The sequence below is a fragment of the Leuciscus leuciscus genome (genome assembly GCF_965113295.1).
Source record: "Leuciscus leuciscus genome assembly, chromosome: 14".
Lineage (NCBI taxonomy): Eukaryota > Metazoa > Chordata > Actinopteri > Cypriniformes > Leuciscidae > Leuciscus > Leuciscus leuciscus.
This window is the reverse complement of record NC_138738.1, coordinates 13,848,937-13,865,821: the sequence shown is the minus strand read 5'-3', so window position 1 is coordinate 13,865,821 and position 16,885 is coordinate 13,848,937. Positions and strand designations below refer to the sequence as shown.

The 16,885-nt window shown below is 35.2% G+C and overlaps 1 protein-coding gene across 1 annotated transcript in view; it reads right to left on the bottom strand.

Moving 5' to 3' along the window:
* The window catches only part of brinp3a.2 (bone morphogenetic protein/retinoic acid inducible neural-specific 3a, tandem duplicate 2), a 33,860-nt gene extending 23,065 nt beyond the window's left edge, over positions 1 to 10,795 (bottom strand). The window contains exon 1 of the mRNA XM_082137393.1: positions 10,221 to 10,795. The gene's annotated coding sequence lies outside the window, so the exon portion shown is untranslated. The remainder of the gene's footprint in view (positions 1 to 10,220) is intronic.
* Positions 10,796 to 16,885: the final 6,090 nt, after the last annotated feature.

The window sequence follows — 16,885 nt, the reverse complement described above, 5'->3', positions numbered from 1 at the left end:
ATTTCCTTTGAGGCCACAAAAACTATTTAGGACTCTGGAGAGATCTTGTCAACACAGACAGGGGAGAGTACCATGATTCTTTGTGGGAATAATCTAGTAATTGTCTGTAAGTGAGAAGTGTAATGAATTCACATAAAAATGTTCTCTGCATGTTAATGAGTGTTTTAGTACTTCGGAGGAACAAAGTCTCACCAAATTAACAATAAAAGAATGTAAGTGAAATAATAAGATCCTCCTGTGCACATGCTTCCAATTTTAGCATCCGCTGTGCAACTGCACTGAAATGGAGAAGTTCTCCCTAAAATGTTTTACTGCTTGTATTAATCCAAATTATTTGTAACTTCACAAGATTTTTGCTTCAAGTGCAAACTGTATAAAAAGGCAACAGCACCAGTTGTTTAAATGCAGGCACTGAAATTCAGTGCCATGGTAAACAGATGCCATGAGAACATTTTCGACATCTCTTTCAGTAGTTAGTTCTCAGCGTCTCCCGCCGTCCCGCCCCTTGTTCTAACCCTGTTATTATTTCCATATTTCCACCAAGTGCTGTCAATCATTCTTCATGGCCACGACCAAACCAGATGTTGGAAAAGAGACTCGTTACTGTTTTCTGATGACAGTCTGTCAAGTCATGTGTGTCATGTGACCATATGTGTGGGCGACGTTCAAAAATACTCATACGTATGGAATAGTGTGGAAAGAAATGTAAATACAGATGAAAATACAGACCCTAAGGTAACATGAAATATAAATGCACCACACTGACTTGTGCGTCAGTGCTTAGTGTAGCCTAACCTCTAATTACTGTGATGTGCATATCAAAACAGAAGCGTTAATATGCCTATATTTATTGCAGAGCAGATAGTGATGGGATAAGTTGTTGGTCAGCATATCAGCTCATTCATTCAAGCTTAACATTTCAAGTCATAATCATAAGATGTCCACCTTTGGCATTTAGTCCTATGGGAGGCCATTCTTGGATGATGCATCTACACCCTTATCTCCCACAGAATATAATGTATGTTACATGCTGTCACACATTCATAACGGTGTGAATACAGCTCCGATCCGGGCTACAATGCTTTCTGCTGTGATTACAGCAGATTTAAAAGCAAGGCTTTTGCTGCATGACATCTAATTCTTCAACGCAGACATCCGTACTTCTCCATGCATATTGATGAGGACGTCTCGGTGGAACACAGTAACCACTCAGTAGGGATCTTACAATGCGCTGCACTTCAGCGCCACAGTGCACCACAAAAAAAGGGTCTTTCAAATGCCGCAACCTCCCCGTTTCCATCAGCAATTCTTTTGACTTGCTATTTTTCTGCCTTGAGTAACACGCGCTTTGCTTTTGTGTAAAATCACTGTTTACATTTCTCCCAAGAGCAAACCATTGTTATATGTGTTCTAGTTCTTCTTTTTTTTCTTTTTTTTTGGGGATCTTTTCTGCTTGGAAAGTGGCAACATAAAAAAGTGACGATTAAAAGGCGTGTAATGTAAGTCACAAGGGCAGAGCAAAGCTTTGAGATAGATGGTGCTTCTGGCTCATGGTCTCTTCTGTACTGTTGAGCTATTTCAGCTTAGTTCTTTATGAAATAGAAAAAGACACTAATTTCAGTGTATTTCTTGTAGTTAAGTACTTTATTCAAAAGCAAGGTTGTGATCTCTTGTAACGTGTAAACATGTATTCACTGAGAGCACTGTTAATTTCAAAGCAATCTGCTGCTATAATCACATTATCTACCCCACCCAGTGCAGTGTAACAGGATTTTGGTTATTATCTGCAGGAATAATATCAGGTATGTGTCATTCCCTTTTTACAGGGGCATCATCAGACAATATCTGTGGTTACAAAAACAATACACTTCATCAAATGCTGTTAAACCGATCCACCCTGAAAGAGGAGCCGAGGTATATTTTTATACCACAAATAAAACATCTAGCCTGAGAGATAAATGCATTTTTTTTATCATCAACTGCGGACGCATGAAAAGCACCAATGGTGCCACTTAAATATAATTGAACACCAAACTGGCTTGAAATCTCCTCAGGCTGGTATAAAATGTCATAAAAGTGACAATTCTGTTGGTTCCTACACAACTTTATGTTGATTAAACCACAGCTTGAAACAATATGTAGGAAATGCGCTTTTACAAATAAAACTGATTTGACTTGACTTGACAAGTGTGACGTGTGGAGGGAATGAAAGAAAATTGATGTATAAAATGTGTGGGATGAACAGAGAAATAAATGATGGAGGAGAAAGTGTAAACACATAAATGAGGATAATTAAGAAATGAAATAAGTATCTGCATGAGTCAAATTAAGTAAAGGTCTGGTGGGAGAGAACATCAAAACATTAGCTAGTTTTCTGGGGAACGAAGAGAAAACAATTATTTAGAGGTATGTTGGATTAAAATTTGTGTAACCACTGTAAAAAAATAAAAAAATAAAAAGAACAAAAAAAGGTATTTTAAGCCCTTTATAGAGAGAACATTATGTATACAGTTTTAGAAGATCATCTTAGCCTTGCTACATGACATGGCAATTTTTCATTTAAACTAGATGCTGCAAGAGTATTTGTATCATAACCTGCAGGGCTTGCAATAGCAATACAAACACTGGTATTGTAATTTGTCATGTAAATGGTGAATATGACAAGGTCCTGAGTATTCACCTAGAGGGACAAATCATTTTAAAACTACAGCCATGCCTGGTAATAAGAGAGAAACAGACTAGACAAAATAGCTGTCTGAATGACAAAAAGCCAATCTGTTTTAAACGGTATACCATTTTGCTCAAGCACATTGAGTCATATTCATTAAGCAGCGGTGCAACTCAGTCATTTTAGATTATACTCATAATGTGATTGAGGACGGATTATAAATAAATAACTGACTAAAACCAAACAGATAATACAAAGAATATCCATTTAGCACCAAACAGAGAATATTTGTTTTATTTTAGGTATTAAAAATGCGATATTCTTCCCTTTGTTGTCTACAAATAAGATGAACATCCCTGCAAGGTCGCTGAAATGGGAATCTTTAGAATGAAATGACTACAGGTGTTCAGAACTAGCCGAATAAATATCTTTCACAATTTCTTAGAACATGCATTTAAATAAGGAATTGTATCAATTTCTACAGGTGCGCTTTACTGACCTATATTATCATGTTTCTTTGTGTTTTGCAGTGGAGATGACAATTAATGTAAAATTAATTTGCATGTTGAATTGTGAATTCAACAACAAACTTAGTTGGAAACCCACTAGTCAACAAATGATTAATCATCACAAGTTCAACAAAAGGTTAGCTTGTTCAAAACAATTGTATTCTTATCAAAATTCAACAGTGATTCTAACTAACACTTTTTAGTTAACTTTACTTAATGTCTTAACTTAATTGTAAAAATATAGTAATCTGTACTATTCACATACTATTCTTTGTTTACTCAGAAAACCCAAGTTAAGATTAATTGATTGGTTTGAGTGTTTTTTGAGGCGGGGAAAATCTGAATGGACGTTTCACTCATTTCCTCCAATACTGCAGTTATTTTTCTCTGTTTGCATTCACTCATTTCCCAAAGTCATCTTGAATGTTGAAATTTTAATACAACTGAAAAATTGTATTAAACATAAGCATCACATAAGCTGGCTTCATAAATTGATGTTGATTTTCCTAAATTGTTTTTAGTCACCATTATGGCGATTAGTGATCCCTTTGGTTGGGCACTTGGAACTTCATTTATACTATTGTAATTATCTTCTGATGCAGCGATTGCAACAAGGAATATAAGAAACAAAACTATATTTAATGCCAATTAATGATATTTTATAATTTTGTTGCTAACACTTATATCCTAAACACTTTGTGAATCTTAATTGGGTTTATATAATCCTTCTATTTTGTGACAATCTTGCAATTGATCATACTTGAGTCACACAGACTTCAACATTCAGCCTGCAAAACACAACAATGGTAACAATTATATTTTATTTAAAGTAAATTATCAAGTACTCTCTACAGTTCTTTTTTAGTTACTAGAACTCTTGTGTAAGTGAACTATACTAACTAAGCATTTGTCAGTACCACATACTATTCCTATTTCACTTTACTTGCTTTTTTTAAGGCAATCAGTTTGCATGCTTTTTTTAAGTAAGTCCAACTAATTCGATTTTACAGTGTAATATGCTAGGTTCAGTACACTTAAAGGTAGGGTAGGCAATGATTTCCAATCAACAGTTTGTGTTATACTGGTTGAAACTATTCACATCCTGATAGCAATCAATAATAGAAATGGTCTAAATATTCAAAGGTGCATATTTGTGGAAGTCTCAGTACCAAATAATTTTGTCCAATCATTGCATTTGGTCCGAATGCAATGATAGGATGTCCTACCTGCCTGTCAATGTGTATTTCCATACCTCCGCACACCCTGCTCAAGCAGACATCACGCCATCAGCGTGTTCCACGAGTCTATGCAGAGTAGAAGACAGACAGTCATCCAATGCCACAAACAAAAAGCAGACTTTTACCTTTTACTGTTCCTCTTGAACCAAAAAAGCAAGCTTACGCTGCTTGTAATGTTGTAATTACCGTAATTAAGAGATGGCAACCCGTGACGATCTACCAGGAGCTGTTCACGTCCTCGGACACAGAATTATGTGTTTCTATGGCAGCACTATCAACGCTGAAATCTTTTTTTCTTATGAAAATCTTATGCTTTAGCAGATATCTTGCTATTAAGGCTAGCCTCTCCGAAATTGCCTACACTACATTTAAGCCCCCCCCCACCCCCAAAAAAGGCTTTTATGTGTAAACACTATAAACCCCAAAATTACTTGAAATTATTAAAACAGCTTCACAGCTCAAATAAACAATTTTAAACAGACGAGTTAATAAACATCATAAGCTTCATATTTCCTCCAAAAAAAATCAACTACATTTGCTTCCATAATAAGTGGCTTGATTTTTCCTTTTTTTTTTTGTGTGTGAAAAGTATTATTTATTTATTTAATTAATGAATTAATTAATGAATTAATTCTTTCTAGTTCCTGTTGTTGTTGTTGTAGAATTCATGCCACAAAGGCTGATGACTGAACTTTTGAACCAGGATTGAACCCAGAATATCCTTTTAATATTAAAGGAGTTTATTTCCTCAGAAAACCCTCAATCCTCCATTGCCATTTACAACTCCATAGAGCCAACCATCTCCAGGCACATAAACTTAAATTACAACTAAGAACAAGAACTAAAAGTAAAACCGAGCTCAAATTATTGAAGTTGTTTTGAAAGGTTAAGATGATGAGATTTGGGATCTCTCAAACTTGAGATCTCAATGGCATTTAAGTCAACCATGTTCAGAGGATAGATTCAAGTGCACTTTGGACTCAGGGCATCTGTTCAGTTCTTTCATTAACAACCTGTGCAATTGCAGTGAGCTTTGGCTGTCTCTGCTGGAAGCATGCAAATGAAGCTACATTCTCTGAGATATTTCCTGCTCTTCATCTGTGTCCGCAGGGTGGATGGAGCGTTGTCTGACTGTTTGCAAAAGTGTGTATCTTGGGTGAGAGTTGATTACAGGGTTGTATTACAATTTTTACAGTAGGATCCCACTATTTGTAATTCTAGTTCTTTCAGGCTTGACTTCAAGTCATCCCTGAAACCACATTCAAAGTCTGCAACAGGAACCGATAAGCCTCACATCCTCCTCTTTCCGCTGACTAATGAGCTTTTACTCTTAATTAGATATGTTATTCTCTAACCCATGACAATCAACAGTGTCTTTCATTGTGTGCCAGAGGGTAAAAGGTTTCTTAGTGAAATAATGCGACTGGAAGTCATAATTATTTATCCGTGTTTCATTTGAGAACAAAAGGATGTGTACAAAGAGATTTGTGGTGTGTAATGTATCAAAGAGAATATCCTAGGCAATAAAAGAAATATGAAATACTAGCTTATATCAGTTCATGGGACCAGAAGGGGGAAAAGGAACGACAGCCATTGTGTTGAGTGTTAAATGCAAATCAAATATTCCCTCTTATCTTGCTGTCACAATGAGAAATGGACCTCTGGGAACAGACAAGCCATGAAACTAAAATAATTGTCAGATTCTAGATGAAACACTGAACATCATAATAAATGATATCAATTTGTTGTGAATGTTCAGGTACATTATAGCGTACTGCCGATAGCAAACAACTGATCTTGTGTGTTCATATAAAAAATTTTTTTTTTTTTTAAATAAAAAATGCTTGTTGCATCCTCTTGGTCCATAAATGACAATCTTATAAATATGCATGTCTTTGCACATTACACAGATCATTATTTAAAAGGACAATGGAGGACAAAAGTATTGTGGAAAAAGCAAACAAAGAGATAAAGAAACACAAGAACGAAAAAGAAAGAATACATGTAGCATTGTTTGCTCACCAACACTTTGGCAGACACATTTAATACCAAATGTCCCTGAGAGTATAATGCCTCTGTGGACATGGCACACATTTTAATATGAGGGTTTGAAAGCACTCAGTTCATATCTCTAGGGTGCAATAATTAGTCTTTTTTGTTATATGAGAAGACTAATTGTTATACAAATCTATATTAATAAAGCCTTTGATCTTTTAGGAAGCATGAACAACAAGGTGGACATTTTTTGGGATCCTGCATGTAATCATTTGTTTGGATGATCCATGTAAAAGGCTATAACTTGGTTTTTACGAGTTGTCCAGTTTAAATAGCTATTGCTAATCAGGTCAGGACATGTGCAAAGTGTAAAGGTTTATAGTAAATCAGTTAACCATAATAGCTATTAAACAGAGGGGTGCATTCCATTAAATGTCCGTAAATCCCAACAAAGAATTGATTACAGGTTAGAAATAAACCTCACAGTAATAGTGAACCAAGCCAGTGGTAATGTTCACAATTCTTCAGTATAATTGCTGCTTTAATTATTGCCTTTTTGATCGTAAACTTCTTCATTTTACATTTTTATTTGGCCACATATCAGAGAAAGGCTCAGCGCAATACAGGGGAAAAAGCAGCAATTAATCTCAGAAAACAACCCATGGTCCTCTTTCCTCAATTCAGCCAGACATAGAGTCTCCTCTTCAAACAAAGGCCATTACGAAAACAAAAGCCTTCCAAAGTACTTTACATTTAAACTTAAAGCCATAAACTAAAACATTTATAGAAATCTGTAGGATTTAAATTATCTGAATGATGCTGCATACATAAAGTTGTTCCCATCTTCAGAGTTATGATAAATCAATTTTGCACATCTGACACCATGTACAACACTGTCTGTCCACGTTGAAAGTAAAAAGTATGTGCAATGCAACATAATGCAAGCCAATTAGAATGAAAGATTTCACAGGATTTTGACCTTTCAATTGACGCTTACCACTTGTTACGACAAAAACACAAATTTCAATGGAAGTGAATGCTTGTGGCTTTATTGTGTCACTTTTGGTTAGGACCCAATGTGACACTGAGGTTTAAAAGACACATAGTTTTGTAAAAATCAAAAAAATTCTATGCGTCAAGAAATTCCTGATGACAGCTGAAACCTTTTAGCAGCATTGCTTTCTTGCATTTCTCTTATTGCTTGTCATTTCGTACACGCATCAATGTTTTTGTTTGCCTAGTTGAAAGGTGTCATGTCACATCTTTACCTTCTTTCAACTGCATACTCCCGAGGGTCTATTTGTTTTCAAGCTCTAATCAGAGAGCCAATGTTCCTGCGCCTGTCTTTTCACACGTTTGTCTCATTGAAATCTCAGCATCAGGATGGATACGGTGATCCTGCTCATTATCATAAAATAATGGGCTACGGCTCACCATCATAAAGCTTCGCTCATGTTCGGGCCTGTCTGCTTGCTGTATGTTCAACCAATCAGTCGTTGCTGTGAAATTTCTGATGTGCTGGAATTGCTGCAGAAGGGCCTTCATGCATGAGTCATTCATTAATTTGAGGACTTGTTAGGGAGCCACTTTACCTGCAGACAGCCATTTGAAGAAAAAAAAGGCCCCATTGAGGCATATTTACAAGACTAGGAAAGGTTTCACCAGCTCTCTTGGGCTATCATCCATGGCTATATCGCACATCAGTATAGGATGAATGAGCCATTGAGCTAGCACACTACTGGATGCTGATGTTTGTGCTTATTTGTGTAATTGTCTGTGTGTGTGCGCGCTAAAAGGTCTTTTTTTGTCTTTTATGTGGCCGCCAAAAGCTCTAAATGGTGTTTTTGGAAAATGGCAAAAACTGTGCCAGCGGATAGCAATGATGAGAGACAGCTGGGATACAAAGGCACACACACACTTAGTTAGACCCTTCACACAGGGAAATGTGAATGCAGCATTAGATTGTCAGTATTGTGGTGCCAGTGACTGTTTTGTGTTTTGCAAAGACATCCACTGTGCAGGGGTAACAGCATTCCGCAGTAACTGATACATAAGGTTTGTGTGCCTCCATGAACCACAGTAAGAAATGTAGTTTCCAAATGTGCAGTTTAAAGATCTATTGTCTGATCCAAATAATAAATAAAAAAGACTCAAGAACGCAATAAGATGGTTAAGTTAGGTTAACAAAGACAAAATAATAATTAGTAATTAGTAATAGTAAGTGCATACTTCAAAGGCATAGTTCACAAAAAAATAAAAATAAATAATAATAATAAAAGCTGTCATCATTAACTCAGCCTCATGTCATTCTATCACTTCCTTTCTTCTGTAGAACATAAAATATAGTTTGAGATTTTTTTGGGTCCTTACAATGGAAGTCAGCAATCATACCAACATTGTTTTTAAATATCTTGTTTTGTGTTCTGCAGAAGAAAGTCTTTGAAAATACATGAGGGTGAGTAAATGATGACAATTTAAATTTTTGGTTGAACTATCCACTTAAGAGCAAAGACTCTATCAGAAAGATGCTTTACAGCATGTCTGTTGTGGATAATGAAGTCATGAAACACTATTCTGCCAAAATCATTGGCTTTTTCTGCACTCTCTCCATTGCTCAGAGACAGGGATAATGGCACAGTGGTTTCAACTGTATTGTGCACTACACCACATTATTTCTTCATCAACACCCTCACTACCCAACTGCTGTCATGTAATGAACGTTTTCTTCTGCTTCTTTTTCTTCACATTATGGTACTGGATTTTGCTATAGTTAAATGTAATTTACTTTTAAAGCAATTCCAATTAAGCTATATGCTATTTTTAATAGCAGGTACAGTTGATAATGACACAAATTGTAGCAATATATTAGCAGCTGTTTTACCTGGCAGCAAACTTGTATGTCTGATTTTATAGATTTTCTGTAAGCATATAACTTTGTAGGATATAGTAAATCAAGCTTGCTTGATTTTCACACATTGGCATTATCCCTCACTGTTGTTAACTGTTTGAAAAATGGTTCATTGTATGCATCACTGACAGTTACAGAATCAGCTTAAGACTCATTAGTGTGTAAAATATTAATTAAACGAAGTAGCCTATAACCCTAATAACCTTTAACCTGCATCACAGGTGCAAAAAAATATATAATATAAAACAATAATCAGTATTTTTGTCTTCTTTCCAGGAAAGTATCTGAACCCCTCCCCTCCCCTGTATTTACTTTAATAAGAAGCACAAATGTATAAAATATTAAGACTTATTTTCAGAGAATATATATTGAATTAAGTTGTCTTGCTTCAAGCATACATGTGACAAAAAAATGTATTTATGCTTAAAACGAAGAAAGAATTAAAATAGGAAAATTAACTACATTTATTTGTTTGAGAAAGTTTTAAAAAATGATTTCGGCAGTATTGCAGAAATACCAGCATGGTGTGTTTAGAGAGAGAGAGGAGAGAGAGAGAGAGAGAGAGAGAGAGAGAGAGAGAGAGAGAGAGAGAGAGAGAGAGAGAGAGAGAGAGAGAGAGAGAGAGAGAGAGAGAGAGTCTGTGTATCAAGCACCATGGCATAAATACATGAATGGTCATGAGGGATCACAGTTGTTACTCGTGTAAGGAGTCGTGTAGACTTGATGGGCTGCTGTATGCTCATCATTCATGAGAACGATGTGACGATCATGTTGCATTTGTTCAAAGTTGCCCCGCTGCAGTATGAGGCAACGATTATATTTGCATTGCATAGTCAACTGGCAACAATTTAAACCATGTCCACACGACCAGACCAGCATTAAAAAAATCTAAAACAACTCACCACAACGTAGATCAGTGTTGAAACTTCATCCGAACAGGTCCCATTCTTCGCTGAATCTGTTCAGTAAAAAAAAAAAAAAAATAATAATCTGTTTTTTCTTCTTTCTCTCTTTTTTTCTTCGATATGTGAGTATTTGACGGGCACCAGCGTAATACCCACGGAAATAATGAAAACTGTTTGGGGAAAATGGACGAAAGGTCGCTCGGGCAGCACCTAGGCTATTTTAAATTGGTGCTACTTCACAATAGTCCAACTTCGGTAACAAATCGTCCCCATTATAAAGCGATGGTAAGGTTATCCGTGTAGTGCTCTGAATTGTTCCTTGAAGAAGAAATAACCGCATTTAGTCAGACAGTGCCGAATATAAATCCACTAGCAGCACAGACAGTTAGAAACAAATCGCAGCTATCAGTTAAAGCGCGTGGCTCAGTTTAAAATCCGCCAACGGACTGCGACACTGAGGCTTCCTAGTCTCTTTTTGAAGTGCCTGTGGATATTCCTCTATAAAGTCAGTCCCATCACATAGCTCTGCTTGACCCTCCTACTCTCTGCATCGTTGTCCGTGTGTGAGAGAGACAGAGCCAAATTTCAATGGATAGAGACGCTGGCAGACGCGAGCGCGCGCCCTCTCTCACCAAAGTCACATGCTTAAAACACAAGTAGCCCTCTGTAATGGCTTTTCGGAGGACATGCATAAAACCCGAAACGAGGGTGGAATGATAAACAGGCTGTTACCAAATCTAGAGATCCTTGTAAGTAAGTGCTTAAAGAAAACGATTTCCTATTTCATTCTCTTTTCTTCGTCTTCTTCTTCTTTTAAAAATAATAATTTTCCGCATAAGTTTAAAATGCAAAGCGTTCTGCTCATGTCCACTGGGTCAGCATGTTAGAACCCCATGTCATTTATTTGTGCAGGCAGTGTTGGGGTGTTCTCCTTTTCTAAATTAATAATAGAATAGAATAATTCTTATAAGAAGTGTTATTCAAACAGTATAAATTATAATGTACTGTAAAATAATGTTGTAAATTATACAGCTAAAAAGTGCCACCCGTGGTTGCCATTGCCATAAAAATGCTGTGACAATGTTACAAGCATTATGAAATGACATTTTGGTTACTGTATATTTTATAGTCATTGAATCATATAGCTTAATGCTAATTTAACAACCAATTTGAGCTATAAAAATGTGTTTGTTATTGTAAAATGTAGTTTTATAACACAACTGTCCAATAGAAAGCCAGAAAGTTTATCAAAATTAGCCTCCCAGCAAATTGAGTTTATCATAAAACAGAGCACACTGTTATGTCAAAATGCCATACGGTAAACATGAACTAAATAAAATAACATGCAGCATAAAACATTCCAATTTATATAGTTGATTTTAAAAAAAATATATAAATGGCACATGGGAATTCTGGAAATGCATATTATACATTTTGAGGCAATCTATAGTTTTTACTTAAAAAAAAGAGAAAATTATATTTTATTGTAATATGTATTGCATTGCATTGATTAATATTTATATATTTAATCTATAATTTATGAGGTATGTCATACTTTTTTCTTCTAATAACTTTTTCACTATGAAGACTAAAATTTCTGCGTGTTTTTAGTATTATTATTACTTTTTATTAGTATTCATCAGTAGTATGTATCTGTATTATTACTTTTTATATACATTCATAATCATTTGTAATCATTGTATTTTGTGAATCATATTGTTCTTAAAGACATATTTGTGGAAGAGACTTTGGAAGTTAAAGACTAGAAAAAAAAAGAAAAAAAAAGTTGGGTCAACTTAAAAAATAAGGCAACTTATCGCAAGCTCTTTTTTGAGTAAGCTCCACGAACAGGGACTGAAGTCCACGCAACTCAAAAGATTACGTTAAAATCATAAGTTGCCACAACATAAATAGTCATGTTTAGCTAATGAATAACAGAACAAAGTATTTTTAGTTGGCTGAACACAAATGGGCCTATTATCTATAGGCCTATTGATTTATTATATGATTTAAATAGTTTAATTAAATAAGAGACAGACCATAATACGAGTCAGATAACTTTTTTATTTTTTATTTAAACAGTTTGTGTCCGATGCACAACAATGACATTATAGTAGCAAGTCTTGAATTTATTAACTCAATGGTACTTACCAATGCATGTTAAAGAACATTAGCCTGAAAGTTTAGTTCACCCAAAAATGAAAAGTCGGTCAGCATTGATTTACCCTTAAATTGAAATTAAAAAGAAGATATTCTGAAGAATGCTGGTAACCAAACAGTTGATGGTAGCCTTAAAATACTGCGGCAGTCAATGTCAAATGTTTGGTAGTAACATTCTTCACAATATCATCTTTTGTGTTCAGCAGAAGAAAGAAACTCATACAGGTTTGGTTGAAAACATTTAACATTAATCAATACATTGACAGAGCAGTATTGTTTTAAAAAAAATAAAAAAATTATTAACTATTAAAGTATAAAAGAAACAGTATCCAGTGGAGGAATGCCACTCACATTTTTCCATATTTGGCTTTGTCCATTTAGCTAAATTTAAACTTCAGTGACTGCACTCTTGCAGAGAAGGTACCTCCAAGATCCATGAAAATCTTTTGAATTACTTTGAAAGTATACTTCAGTTCTTTTGGATACTCCATATTCAGTGCATTCATGAGTCCGGACAAGTCCGAACTAATACTAGGAGAGGCCATTGCTCTTGAGGACATTACAGATCTGCCAGCAGCATACGCTTACTTGTTCGGACTCATGAATGCACTGAATATGGAGTATCCAAATATGCTGCTGGCAGATCTGTAATGTCCTCAAGAGCAATGGCCTCTCCTAGTATTAGTTGGTCAGAGTTGGTAGTGATGTAACAGCGGCATCTTCGACCACAGTAAGGATTCCGATCTCTACATCTTTGGTGCCATGATCTAAAGGATCAGTATCCTGGGAGAACAATTCATGGGATGGGGTATTAATGGAAGTGTACATTTAAAAATAATAACAACAACAACATTATTATTATTGATGTTGTTGTGTAAATAACCTGAATATATGTAAAACGTACACAGTTTAAAAAAATGACCAAGAAATGAAAATTAAAATGGTAATTTTCCAGACGCATCCTGAGTAAACTTGTAGAATTTGCATGCTGGAAAAGTGGCAATCCGTTGTTTTCCGACGTGTGGTAATGTCACTCACCTAAAAATAAATAAATAAATAATATATTATATTATATATATATATATATATATATATATATATATATATATATATATATATATATATATATATATATATATATGTATAAAATCTGCAGATGTACTACCTTAACTCTTAATAGTTTAATATGGGGATCTCTACTGCTTTGGCAGTTAAATGTACAGCACACCCAAAAATGATAATTCTGTCATCTTTTACTCTCCCTCATGTAATGAAAAACAGACTGATGTCATTATGAAGTTTATGATATTGATAACTGATATTATAAAGTTATTTACTGACTATTTTCCTCTCTAGGCTATATGTGTTCATTCAAAGAAGATTCTCATGGCTGAATAAAAAACAACTGGTTATTATAGCTTAACCTCTGAAATACTGCAAAACGCCACTGGTTCCTGCATGTCTTGAGACACCATTTTGAATGAATGCAAAAAGGCCTTCAAAACACTTAAAATGTCACTCTACGTAAATTACTGAAAATTGTTCTATCTTCCACATTTCTCCTTTTGTGTTCTGCAGGAGAAAGGAAGTCATAATGGTTTAGAACACATGATATAATATACACATATTACACACATAATTTCAGGGTTAACTTAAGTTTAAAAAAATGGCTTAGTAATGGGTTTTCTTAAAGTGATATTTTCCATGTGATTAATCTTGCAACACAATAACATTAAATTGGACGACAAATGTAATTATATAGAAACAATATGCAAACTTGCATTAATGGTTTTATTCAGAAAGCTGTTAATACTGCAGTGTTTTGAATATATTAAAGGATCTTAAAAGAGTACCTGTTCATCCAGCTTGTCCAAAAGAGTCCACATTTTGAGGAGAGGTATTGTGTACTTTTCAAGGGATATGTAGAACTTCCACAGGAGGTCGACGTTACAGATACACGAAAACTCCATGGAGATGTAAAAAAATAAAATAAAATAAAATAAAAAGTCAATTGGAATCACCACAAAGTTTTATTTGTATAAGTATTACTAAAATGTTCTAAATCTTTAGAAATAATAATTAAAATAATAATTCATATTGACAGTTGCTATTAAATGGTTTACCTTGTCCTTTAGAAACAGTGCAGGTGGCAGGCCATCTCTCTCTGAACTCCTCAACTAGTGTAAATACATAATGAGCAAACATCTCATTTGACATGACAAAACATACAGTTGATTATAAAAAAATTATTAATACCAGACAATAAGTCCCTAAAGGCCAAGTCAATGTCAAGTCAACAATATTTCTTTCAGCTAACCTAGTTATTGTAATTAACAGTGTTTTGAACTTTCAAAACGGATTTCTACTTCAAAAAATGTCTAATTTATTACTTAAATCATTAATGAATAAAAAAAAAAAAAAAAAAAAAAAATCACAATAAAAAAGTGCTATTTGCCATTTGGAATGCAGGGAGAGTCACCACGAAAAAAAAAACTAAAAACTAAACTAAACGTGCTATGTATTTTGAGCTATTTGAGTTGCCGTAGTTTGCTGTAGTTCTAGGCAGTGATGGGTAATGTAATCTTCCAGAGAGTGCCGGCGGTAACAAATCCCAACAAGCGATACAGTAAACCAGAGCCATAGAGAGAATGAATTCTCTCTATAGCTCTGCAGTAAACAACACAAAGAACAGTATTCCCCTCAGTGTGTCGTTAATACATGCCAGTGACTCTTTAGAAACGCTGGATTGAATAGGCAGGACACCGCTAGTTAACATCAGCATTGGCAAAAGCACTTTTTTACAGTGTGGGGCAAACTAGAGTGTGTGCGGTGTTTCCATTGAGGCATAGCATAGGGGTATACATTCCATGTTAAAGGGGTGGTATAATGCCCTTTTCACAAGATTTACAATAAGTCTCTGATGTCCCCAGAGTGTGTGTGTGAAGTTTAAGCTCAAAATACCCCACAGATATTTTAATATAGCATGTTAAAATTGTCTCTTTTTGAGGGTGAGCAAAAACACACCGTTTTGTGTCTGTTCCTTTAAATGCAAATGAGCTGCTGCTCCCGGCACAGGGGGCGGAGCTTCAACAGCTTGTGTGCTTTTACCTCACACACACATGCACTGAAAATATAAAAACCTTTCAGCCTTTTATGTTAAAACCGAAGTCAGACAAAGATGGAGAGACTCAAGAAGAAGTGACAACATGTAGAAGCAACAGGACATTTCTGAATGGTTAGTTGATGAATTTTGTGTAGCTGATGTGTAGTTATCTTCTAGTCATTGATTAGCATATTCTGTCTTGATAATCTATAAATCGTGTTCAGGGGGCGGGGTTTATGTAATTTTTAGGGTTAGTGATGTCACTAACCCGGGAGGAAGCTCGTGTAGTCTCTACCAGCCGTTTGTTGTAGTCCTTAAAAAGCGATTTCTTTAAAAGCAAATATCTCCCTTTGCTTTGAACTTTGAGTGTTGTAACTTTGCAGATGTTGTTTATGCTCAAACAGCAACATTACACACTAACTAAAGTTAGAAAAGTAAAATCATAATCAACCACCCCAACCAGACCGAGACCTTTTTGTCCGAAAAGCAGGAAGAGATGCAAGGATGCTGAATGAAGACCTCTGTTTGTCTATAGTCTCTTCCTCCTATGTCTTATAAATAAATAACGAGATCTATTTGCAAAATAACTGGTGTCTGGTCAAATTAATTAACAACAAGGGGAAAGCAAGATTTCTAAATCTACAACTAAAAATATTTTCCAGTAAAAAATGTATATTATTTAATTTTTTGATTTTATTATTATATTATTTATTTACTGTATGTGGTAAGGTAAAAGTCAGCTAATTAACAGGTCTTTGTTGTGACATCTACACTGAATTTCCCACACAAAAAAATTATAGAGTGGCATATAAATGTATCACCTGATTCATTTTAGGTTATTCTGAAATGTTAGTGGCATGTGTGGGTGCTGAAGTCTATCCCTGGCATAAAGCCCCAATATATCTGTGCAGTAGGAGTGATTCAGACTGAAGTGGCAAAAAATAAAAATCATACTTCTGATTCAGTCTGTTGCAACAATGTCCAAATTTTACTATCATTATAAATCAGAAAAAGACAAGAGACATTTAAGCAGCAGGAGTTCACTACAGTCATGCTTTGATGTAGAGACAATAGGATTTCAGACCAGGAATAACTTATTTTTTTATTGCTGTTAAAGTATTGGTTAAACCCAAAGCTGACTCCAATCAAAATGGCTCACTAACCATGGACAAATGCAGCACAAATCCATTACAGAGGTTGGCAAAGTGAGATTGTTTGTCTTCTGGCAATCTGCTGGAACACGCATCAGTCCTGTGTGTGTTATCAGGGAGCTGCTTGTGATGGATTAGATACATGGGCAATGTCCCGAGTGGACATTCTCTGAACGCAAGGCTGTGCTGGAACTGTCCATGGTGCTGAACTGCCACAGAGCCATTGGATTACATACAGAAACTTTTGT